The sequence below is a fragment of the Salvelinus fontinalis genome, chromosome 37 (genome assembly GCF_029448725.1).
Source record: "Salvelinus fontinalis isolate EN_2023a chromosome 37, ASM2944872v1, whole genome shotgun sequence".
Taxonomy (NCBI): domain Eukaryota; kingdom Metazoa; phylum Chordata; class Actinopteri; order Salmoniformes; family Salmonidae; genus Salvelinus; species Salvelinus fontinalis.
In genome coordinates this window covers 15,546,388-15,557,736 of record NC_074701.1, presented here as the reverse complement: position 1 = coordinate 15,557,736, position 11,349 = coordinate 15,546,388, and the positions used below count along the sequence as shown (strand labels likewise).

Below are 11,349 nucleotides of genomic sequence, written 5' to 3'. Positions count from 1 at the left end.
AATAAAAAGAAACGGTGTACATAAAATAACAATCTTTGAACGCCCCAGCCGAGTTCCCAAACAACTCGACATATCCTGTTGGACCTGTTAACCCCACTCGTAGTCACAATTCTGTGTTCCCGTTAGTTCGCAACGCCCAACATCTCCCGAGAGAGAACGAAAGACCTCATCCTTTCTGCCCCGCAGTAAGTAAGTAACAACGTCACCCACATCCAGACCACAGTAAAATAAAATGGTGAGAAATTACGTAAATAAAATCAATAGACCAGCCAACAAATACATCCCCCAAAGGACATACGCCTAATCGTTTGGACTAAATAAAACAGACATGAGGGAGCAAATCACTAAGAGGGATCTATAGGATAAGTTATTTGTTATTATTAAAACGATATATCGACAGGATAAGGCGGTCATAAACATTGGCATACAATTGACACACAGCCTCTCGTTAGGTCTGTAGATGTGTCGTAATCGACAGGCGCTCAATTGTGAAGGCCTATATGATAAATACAAATAAAAAAGTAGGCTATAGGCCTAATATAAATTGACAGTATCTGATCACGTTGTCTGCCAATTAGCTTATGTTCTACAGACAAGATGAAAAGCCGTAAATTGATAATTTTCTCACTTGAAATAAACGAGGAAATACAAGTAGGCTAAAACGTTAGTAGGCAGAGGTTAGCCTATAGGGCTTATCCCTCTCTCAGCTAAAATAAATAAGAAATAGACGACTATAATGACATTTAGCTGGGCGGGTGGGTCATTGGACTACGGCTATATGTTGTCTTACCTCCATTAGTAATAACAGTAATCGCTTTTAGTCATTGGTCCATTTCTCAGTGTCCAGGATTGTCCTTCAAAAAACATTTAGCCTCTTCTGGAATTTGAAAGTGTCGCAGGGCTCCTTGGTGAAGATTCCTGGGCTCGTTTGGGTATTTGAATAACCTGAAGATGCCTCGGTCAATTAAGTATTCCAGCTGACAGGTCCTGGTGTAAAGTGAGTTTGCGTTTCTCACTGTATGGTGTTGATTTTCGCCGCCTACAGGACTTGTTCCTTGTCGGTTTATTAGGAAAGGTATGGTGACTGGGCGCGGGTGTTGACTCCCTGCTGGTGGGGGCCTCAGTGAGCTCTCTAGTTCTATGGGCCTGTCGGTGGACAGGTGGAGCCACTTGGGGAGTTCATATTGCAGGTAGCGGATCAGTGGTATGTTTCCCTCTTCTTTTCCGGCCAGGTTTAATAGAACAGAGTGATTCCTTCGCCCCCTATTTTCTAGGTCCTCTATTTTCTTTATAGCAGATGCTAATGTTTCCATGGTGTCTGTCAGTGAGTTTTCTATGGATAAGATTCGCCCCACGTTAATGGTTATGCTTTTTCTGAAGCTATCTGTTTCTTGAAGACTTTTCCCGCGTCAATTGCTCGAGTCCGGGTGAAAATATCACAAATAATGTCGCCTTTTGTAGCCGCTATGGCTTTTTTTTGACTAAAGCTAATGGGTTTAACTTGAAGTGGAGGTAAGATTAAGAATGGGACATTACTTGTGCGGAGCTGCTGAGCTCTCAGTTCATTCGGCCATCTCGTTTAAGGGTCACGTCACATTTCAGCTTTTACTTTTTTGTTAATTTCTGACAATTTCGAAAAACATAATTCCACTTTGACAGTATGGGTTATTGTGTGTAGTGACAAATCTAAATTGAATCCATTTTAAATTTAGTCTGTAACACAACAACATTTTGAAAAAGTCAAGGGGTGTGAATACTTTCTGAAGGTACTGTACCTCACCCCACTTCCACAACTTTGTCAATATGATTTGACCACGATAACTGATCATCCAATATTTCTCCTCGGAGTTCCGCTTAATCAACTATGGTATGTTTTTGAATTGTTACTTTGGCGACTGAGGCACCAAATTTCCCACACACAGCTAAAACAGTTTTTTAAAATGATTTGTAGATACATGGCCATCATAGGATTAACGCATTAACCACACAGAAGCCCTTTTCCAATATGGCCGCCAAACAACCCAATGGGGTCTTATTGGATCAATTTCGCATGACCATACCTGTATGAAATATAACTGTAGTATACCCATTAATATCTTAAAATCTCCATAGTGATGTAGAATACACAACCAAATGAGCCAGGAGTGCCAGAGATGTTAAATTATTCACAGAATTTTGGGAAGAATGTGATATTTTTGTATCTTTAATTGCAATATTTAATCTTCAACATTTAAAATGGATATGTACATGTGAAAAGTCATGCATGTGATCTGATTCAAATGATATACAATGTTGTCCTATTAACTGTTTTCATAAAAAAATAAACTGCATACTTTACAATGTAAAATTCAATAGGAATGCCAATACGTTTTAACCTAATATCTTTATGATGAGAGCAGCAAACCATTACATAGTCTAAATTGAGATATATTCTTACTTTGAGGCCATAGCAGATTGGTCTGTTATAGAATACTAAAAGTAATATAATTGGCCTTAACATGTCCAACATCGGATTTACTACATGGTAACGGAATATACGTAGAAGGTTTATAGTTCTCATAATGAAAACAGTTGATAGGACAACATTGTATATCATTTTAATCATCTTAAATTCCTGACTATTTACATGTATAAATAAATTGTAAATGTTTGAATATTAAATATTTCAATTAAGGATCAAAACAGAAATCAGAAATCGGCGATTCGGACAGGTTTTTGTGCACATTCTTACCACATTTGTGTGAATAATTTAACATCTTTGTAAATCTGGCACTCCTGGCTCATTTGGTTGTGTATTCTACATCACTATGAACATTTTACTATATTATTGGGCATACTACAATTATATTTTATACAGGTATGGTCATACAAAATTCATCCAATAAGTCGGCAATATTGGAAAAAGGCTTCTGTGTGGTTAATGTTTGAATTCTGTGATAGCCATGTATTTACAAATATTTGTAAAACCTGTTTTATCTGTTTGTGTGAAATTTGGTGCCTCTATCACCAAAGTTACAATCCAAAAACATATGGCTAAGCTTCCAACATCCTAATGCCAATGGCAGAATATGGGGGATTTATAAACAATAGTTGTAGTTGGTGCTTTCAAAGTTGGTTACTGTATATTATATAACATTTGAAAGGTAATTTCATGAGCTTTCAGAATCACATGTCAAACAAAGTTTAAAATGTAACAGGATTGCCGTTTTAAAGCAATTTATACAGGTAATTCTGATATGTACCCTAGAGGTCAAAAATCAAAGTACTGTCCATCTGAACATTCCGAAAATGTGTCTGATGGATAGGTGTGAATCTAAGCTTTCCAATGACACATGACTAAAGGGTATACATGTGCAATAACTTGTATACTCACAGTGTTTATAATAGGGTCAAATCCCTATGGGAAAAATGAATGGGATGGAGGTATGAAAGAATGAGTGATAACCGGAGAAAACTCCAGCTGCTGCACTGCTATCACACATTTTCCTCAAAAACATCCCTATGAGACATCATCACGTCACCCTAAGTGAGCCCAACCGACCCCCCCCCCCCCCCCCCCCCCATGCTCATCGACAATTAGGAGAGTAATTGCTGCTACCAATCCTCCCCTTGTGGTTATGTCTGGTAATGCTAGATATAGAGATAATATAGTGAATTTCCCTCTCATTTATTTGAAGGCAGCATGTAACTGTTGTCTCATTTCATCCTATTAGAGATGTCCAAGAGCTACACAGGGGTTACATTCAATCACTCTTCTGTGAAATGTAATGTCTGAGAGCTCTGAAACCTCCATTCAACAAGATATACAGCCAATCAGTCATTGGTTATGTCGGTGAATAACAATTTGTAACACTTCAAATGTTGAGAATTGTAAATAGTTGTTTAGGGGCCTTGCCACCACTTGAGCGGAACAAGCATGTCGGTTTTGTAAACCATAATGACACTCCATCAGAAGACAACAGGGGAAAGGATCTGGCAGGCTCTGTCACTCTGCCTTACCCACATTAGTGACATGAAGCTCTGCGACACTACACTACAACGGAAGAGGAGCAGATTTTCCCGCTGTGCCACGAATGGGTTTTCCAGCAAGCCAGAACGTTCTCCAACCAAGGAAAACAAACATAGCCGGGGGCTGAACCTGCTGGTGTGAAAAGGGGAAACGGTGGCTCTCTCAAGGTTCATGCTGCCTCTTCATGAGAATATTAGAATCAAAACATGTTTATACTTTTATGTGTGGCACACTAATATAACCCTTCCCATCTAGTTAACACAAACAACCAAAGTTGCCTATTGTGGAATGGATTCTAGTTTAGGTTTGGTCTAGTTTGATTATAATTTAGATTCTCTTTTAAACATAAAGAAAAATATTTAAAAAACAGATGAATCCCCATTTTAGCAGCTTAGTGTATTTACACATAATATGCTTACATCCTCAATGTATCCAAACGGTTGTTGTAGTAAAAATCTGTGGTTTAAAGTACTTACGTAAAAAGACTTTAAAGTACTACTTTTACTTCACCACATTCCTAAAGATACATTTTCCCTGACACCCAAAAGTACTTGTTACATTTTGAATGCTTAGCAGGACAGGAAAATGGTCCAATTCACAACCTTATCAAGAGAACATCCCTGGTCATCCCTACTGCCTCTGATCTGGTGGATTCACTTAACACAAATGCTTCATTTGTAAATTATGTCTGAGTGTTTGAGTGTGCCTCTGGCTATCTATAATACTTAAGTATATTTAAAAGCAGATACTTTTAGACTTTTACTCAAGTATTATTTTACTGGGTGACTTTCACTTTTACTTAAGTCATTTTTTATGAAGGTATCTTTGCTTTTACTCAAGTATGACAACTGTACTTTTTTCCACCACTGGTAAAAACAAAGCCTGGGTGATGGTACAGTGGTTTCCTCTGCTGTTTTAACACAAAAAACTGAATTACCAAACTGCCATTAATTACAGGCTGCCATGTTTCCAAAAGTTTTCTTTGACCTTGCAGTTTATGTTTTCAGTAATATGCCTACAGAGCTTTGTGAAAGGTTTTAGGGCATGTTCTACCATGAAATTGCATATTGTGTTTTGAAAGTACTTACCTTTTCATGCGACTCTTAATTATTCCTAAATAAACAATATCTCAACTACCGTAATCCGCTTCTCTCTGTTGCTCACCCACCCACCTGCCTGTGCAGATTTGAGAGGATTTTGTTTGATGAGGAGACAGTGATCACAACGCTCTGGTTTGCTGGTTTTCTCATGTGTTGGGGGAAATTATTCATGATGACTCATTGTTTTTAATTCATTCAAATTTTTTCTAGCTCCTCCACCTAAAATGCAAATGACTCACTCACCAGCCTGCTTCCCGTCATGATGTGAGGCTTGCTGAAGTGCTGGGCCAGTGGACTCTGACCCCTATGGCGTGACACGTGTTCTCTACCTTCTGTTCTCAGGTCAGCTGTCTGTACTTCTAACAGGCAGGTAGAGCATTAGTATGCAACCTTCTGCTGGGCCTGACAGGAAAGGGCCTCCTCACCTGATGAAACCAAACAACAACCAGCACATTAGAATATAGAGAGATATGCAACTGCAGGAGCATTGTTTTGTGCTGTTGAAAGATGAATGCAGGTTAATTAATTGTCTTACTAGAGGGTATGGCAAGGTGCTGTTGACAACATTGTTTGAAATGTTGTAGAACTAGTGATTCTAAACAATGACTTCTGAGACAACCATAAGTGCATTATATCATTTACCTACTTTAATCTTATATAAGCCTAAAGTGGTTAATCATTCTGCGGCAGGTAGCCTAGTGGTTAGTGTTGGACTAGTAAATGAAAGGTTGTAAGATCGAATCCCCGAGCTGACAAGGTAAAAACTTGTTGTTCTGCCCCTGAACAAGGCAGTTAACCAATTGTTCATAGGCTGTCATTGAAAATAAGAATTTGTTCTTAACTGACTTGCCTAGTAAAATAACAATTTTAAAACACTTTTTATTTGTCCAAATATAGCCTATACCATTGCCAACCCCTGTGTAATAATTGATTCAGTTTAAAATGGCAGGGCGCCTGGAATGAGCAATCATTGATGAAGTTAACTGAACTGGTTTTCTGCTCTGAGGAGTGCTCATCTTTGCTCATGGAGCCACAAATGTGTCAACTAGGATCTGAGACTGCCACCTGCTGCTCAGCCTCTATGTGTAACACATCAGGAGCCCAGAGGACCCTCACTGTGTTTACAATGGCAGCCCAATTCTGATCTTATTTTCACTAATTGGTCTTTTGACCAATCAGATCAGAAAAATATCTGGTGTGAAAAGGGCTAATGTGATTGGACCAATCAGTGGAAAAAATATCAGAATTGGGCAGCCTCTTTTCTCCCAACGCTTTGTTCTGGCTCATTTTGTCCAAAAAACAAAGATTCCTGCAGTAGCATACATTTCAGATATTACTTGAACTATTTGGGGATGTCCTATCCTGTAAATACAATTATGAATTATTGTTTTGTCTTCCACTTGGGATCAATGGTGAAGATGCATAAAGATGGAGAAATTCAGATATGATGCCATCGTTTCAGCATTATCTACAGAGTTTTTAAACTACAGCGCGCGACATGGTTCAATGAACCAACAAATCAGCAAAAACTACTTTTGAGTTTTTTCTAATTGCTGCTGTCTTGGAACTAGAATTGGGATCAGGTATACTGTGCTAATGCCCATACAAAAAAGAGTAACCATGGGTGTGACAAAACATGTATTTTTTTTTACTGCTCTAATTAAGTTGGTAACCAGGTTATAATAGCATTAAGGAACCTCAGGGGTTTGTGGTATATGACCAATACACCACGGCTAAGGGCTGTTTCCAGGCACTCTGTGTTGTGCATGCTTAAGAACAGCCCTTAGCCATGGTATGTATATTGGCCATATCACATCCCCTCAGGCCTTATTGCTTAAATGGCCTATGTTGGGCAGTAGGCCTAATTTAATTGACATCATGAAGTAGATTATTGGGCACTTTGCTATAAACGTTTAACATTTAAACCTTTAACGCTTTAGCCTATTATTAAATTAATGTACTTCAATTGATATAAAAAATAGCACCTTCACTTATTATGTCTACCATGAAACTAGTGGCCTATGAAGTGCTGCAGCTAGCGCAAAGTTGGAAGAGCCCACCTGCCATCCCATTTCCAGAATATCATGAACGTCAGGACGCGCACTGCGTGGGGATTCCTAGGATTACCCAGTGTACCCCGCGGGTAAAGATGGCGATAGATGAAGAGGGTAGGAGATCAACTTTGGCCGTGAACAACCATAGCTGAATTTCGGTTTTATAGAGAATAAACCATTTGTTATCGTTTGTGTAAGTGCTTAATGGTTAGGCACTTATATAATTGTCATTCGTGAGTCTAGTCTACGCAACGTGATCGAATAATTACAGCGCATGAGCTTCCTTCCTTGCGACCAAACTGCAGACAGCGTCCGTCCTAAGAAGAGCGGATAAAGTTTATTACGGATCTGACTCAGCCCTCTGACACTGATTTTTTTACATTTATTATTTGGGGTAACTATAACAGCAGACATTAAACAGGTAAGATTTAAGTTTAGCTGTCTATATTTATAATAATCTAAACAAGCAAACGTCTGTAGATGTGTTATTTTTGAACAGAATTCGATACAATACCTTTTGAAGTGGGCCACAGAACCGAATTCGATGGGGATGTACTTTCGTTATCGCGTGACCGGATAATCATGACAACAAATCGATGGCTTATTTTTATAAATTTTAGCTAAATTGTTAAGATATCGGAGATATTTTGCATTTGTTTTAACTGGCTAAGTCATTTGCATCGACTGTGAATCATTGAGTCGGACATTGCCGCAGGCTATGTCGTGTGAGTAAGTATCGACAGAGGTGCCCGTTTGTATTTAAAGCCTACTCAATGTTTTTATGATTTGATCTGACCGATAAATCCACACTTGACTGATATTGATGGCACTGAGCTAGTGGATTACGTTTTGCATCAGAAAACGTTTACGGTGTAAGAAACCAAACGAAGGTGAATGAAATGGGGAGGGACCTACTTGAATTTGTCCAATAGAAACTCGTTTGCTTAGTAATGTAAACGATTGACGAAACGTTTTGCAACCGAATCTGCATAATGAGTATGCCAGTATGCTGTCAATACATCACTATCTCGATTGCTAAAGTAATATGGCCTCAGATTTGCTAACTCTGATTCGTCCATATCGTTTGATCTAAGCACCTGTCATTTTTCACTTTCAAGAAAACCTCATGAAATTCGAGGTCGAGAGACAATTCCTTCTTTAACCTGTCTAGGATCAGCGTGGCGCTAGCGGCACACCCCCCCCCCCCCCCACTGAAAAACCAGTGCCGCGAAATTCAAAAAAAATATTTTTTTAAAATATTTAACTTTCACACATTAAAGTCCAATACAGCTAATGAAAGACACAGATCTTATGAATCCAGTCAACATTTCCGATTTTTAAAATGTTTTACAGGGAAGACACAATATGTAAAGATGTACATCTATTACCTAAAAACACATTAGCATATTCCACCATCTTTTATTTGTCCACCAACACCAGTAGCCATCACCAATTCGGCTAAACTAAGATATTTATAGCCCCTAACCAACAAAAAAACTCATTAGATGACAGTCTGATAACATATTTATGGTATGGGATAGGTTTTGTTAGAAAAAAGTGCATATTTCAGGTATATGGCATAGTTTACAATTGCACCCACCATCACAAATGGACTAGAATAATTACAATGAGCAACGTGTTTACCTAACTACTAATCATCAAACATTTCGTAAAAATACACAGCATACACGAATCGAAAGACACAGATCCTGTGAATACAGACAATATTTCAGATTTTCTAAGTGTCTTACAGCGAAAACACAATAAATCGTTATATTAGCGTAGCACATAGCACATAGCAGCCCAGCATTGATTCTAGCCAAAGTGAGCGATAAAAGTCAACATCGCCAAAAGATATTAATTTTTTCACTAACCTTCTCAGAATTCTTCCGATGACACTCCTGTAACATCACATTACAACATGCATATACAGTTTGATCGAAAATGTTTATATTTAGCCACCAAAATCATGGTTAGACAATGTGAAATGTAGACAAGCTGGTAAAGAAAACGTCCTTGCGCCACTTAGACAGTGATCTACTCTTATACATAAATACTCATAAACGTGACTAAAAAATATAGGGTGGACAGGGATTGATAGACAATTTAATTCTTAATACAATTGCGTTATTACATTTTTTAATTTATCCTTACTTTTCAATACAGTTTGCGCCAAGCGAAGCTACGTCAAAAAACATGGCGTCCTAAGCCACTAAAATGTTTCGACAGAAACACGATTTATCATAATAAAAATGTCCTACCTTGAGCTGTTCTTCCATCAGTATCTTGGGCAAAGGATCCTTTCTTGGGAGAAATCGTCTTTTGGTGGAAAGCTGTCCTCTTGCCATGTGGAAATGTCAACTACGTTCGGGATGAACTGAAAAGCGTTCCCAACTTTTCACATCGTTGCAAAAATAAATGTCCCAAAATCGCACTAAACGGATATAAATTGCTATAAAACGCTTTAAATTAACTACTTTGTGATGTTTGTAACTCCTATAACGAGTGAAAAGATGACCGGAGAAATATAACAGGCTAAACTAATGCTTGGAACAGGAGAGGGTCGGTGTCTTCCACGCGCGTTACGCAGCAAGAAAAGACTTGCTAGCTAAAGGTTTTTTTCATTTGTAGTGCCTGTGAACGAGCAATCGAGCCCGTTGGAATCGTCATCACGTAAAGGCATCCAGGGGAAGACGTAAGAAGTGTCCGTATAGTCATAGCAACGACAGTGCCCGTTTAAATGACTTCAGAAAAGTGGCCAACGTTTCTCAAATCTGACTCCATGTCAGGGAAATTGCTGTAGAATGGGCTCTGTTCCACTTAGAGACAAAATTTCAACTCCTATAGAAACTATAGACTGTTTTCTATCCAATAATAATAATAATATGCATATTGTACGATCAAGGATTTTGTGGGAAGCCGTTTAAAAAATTAGCCACATTAGCATAAATAGTCTAAACAGCGCCCCCATCCCCAACAGGTTAAAAGTTGAAATCAAAACTTGATATGGGTAGTTGACTAGACTAGACAAAATTGTTATACAATACTAAAAGCTTTTTTATTTATTTTTATTTTTACTTGAATCATGAGTCAATTCATGCAGTGTATAATGTGTTTTCTTACAATGAACCAACCGTGACAAGTGTTCAATGGTGTGACTGTTCCAGGTAAGGTAGTGAAACTTTAAACTTAAGTCAATTTAATGAAAAAAAAGAATAATATTCCCTTCACTTACTCTTTTATTTGTAACAGAAATGTATTTCAAGAAAGAATATTCCCCCCAGTCTATTCATGATATTTCCAAATAGTTTTGATTGCTTTTAGGGCCAACATTTAATCAATGTCCACTTAGTGTGACACAATTCTGTGATTTAAACAATGAACCAGCATTTGGGCACCATTGTGCTGTGCAGGATTCTGCAATAAGGAAGTACAGACATGGCTGGAGCACATGGCTTGAACACATTTGTAAGCTTTACATCAGAAATATTTATCAAAATATTGCACTTCATTGCCATAAAAGGGGTCTGTTTCTTAGTCCTTTGATGTGATGCCTTTTGAATTTATATATGCAAATAATTTGTACAATTAAGGAAAAAAAGCAATGGAAACATGTTGTGGTGAAATGTTAGGTTTACTGTTAACAATAAGGCCCAAAATGGACCAACAGTTTGAGATTTCCAACGGAGTGAGAGCTTTTTGTCCCCCTTACACGGAACCCAAACCAGCTGTGCGCGTGCGCCATCGTCCATACATTTATTTTGTTCACCTACACCAAACGCTATCACCAACACGCAGGTTAAAATATCAAAACAAACTCTGAACCAATGACATTAATTTGGGGACAGGTCGAAAAGCATTAAACATTTATGGCAATTTAGCTAGTTAGCTTGCACTTGCAAGCTAATTTGTCCTATTTAGCTAGCTTGCTTTTGCTAGCTAATTTGTCCTGGGATATAAACATTGAGTTGTTATTTTACCTGAAATGCACAAGGTCCTCTATTCCTGACACAAATAAACCGGTCAACTGAATCGTTTCTAGTCACGTCTCCTCCTTCCAGGCAATTCATATTTGAACTAACATGGTGATTGGCATCTAAACTGTCATAGTATTACTACACTGACCAGCAACACAGTTTGTCTTTCAATCACCCACGTGGGTATAACCAATGAGGAGATGGCACGT

At 38.2% G+C, this 11,349-nt stretch overlaps 1 protein-coding gene across 5 annotated transcripts in view; it reads left to right on the top strand.

Moving 5' to 3' along the window:
* Positions 1-7,231: 7,231 nt before the first annotated feature.
* Positions 7,232-11,349, top strand: part of tjap1 (tight junction associated protein 1 (peripheral)) — an 81,389-nt gene continuing 77,271 nt past the window's right edge. For all 5 annotated transcript variants that reach the window (XM_055902084.1, XM_055902081.1, XM_055902083.1 and 2 more), the window contains exon 1: positions 7,232-7,584. The gene's annotated coding sequence lies outside the window, so the exon portion shown is untranslated. The remainder of the gene's footprint in view (positions 7,585-11,349) is intronic.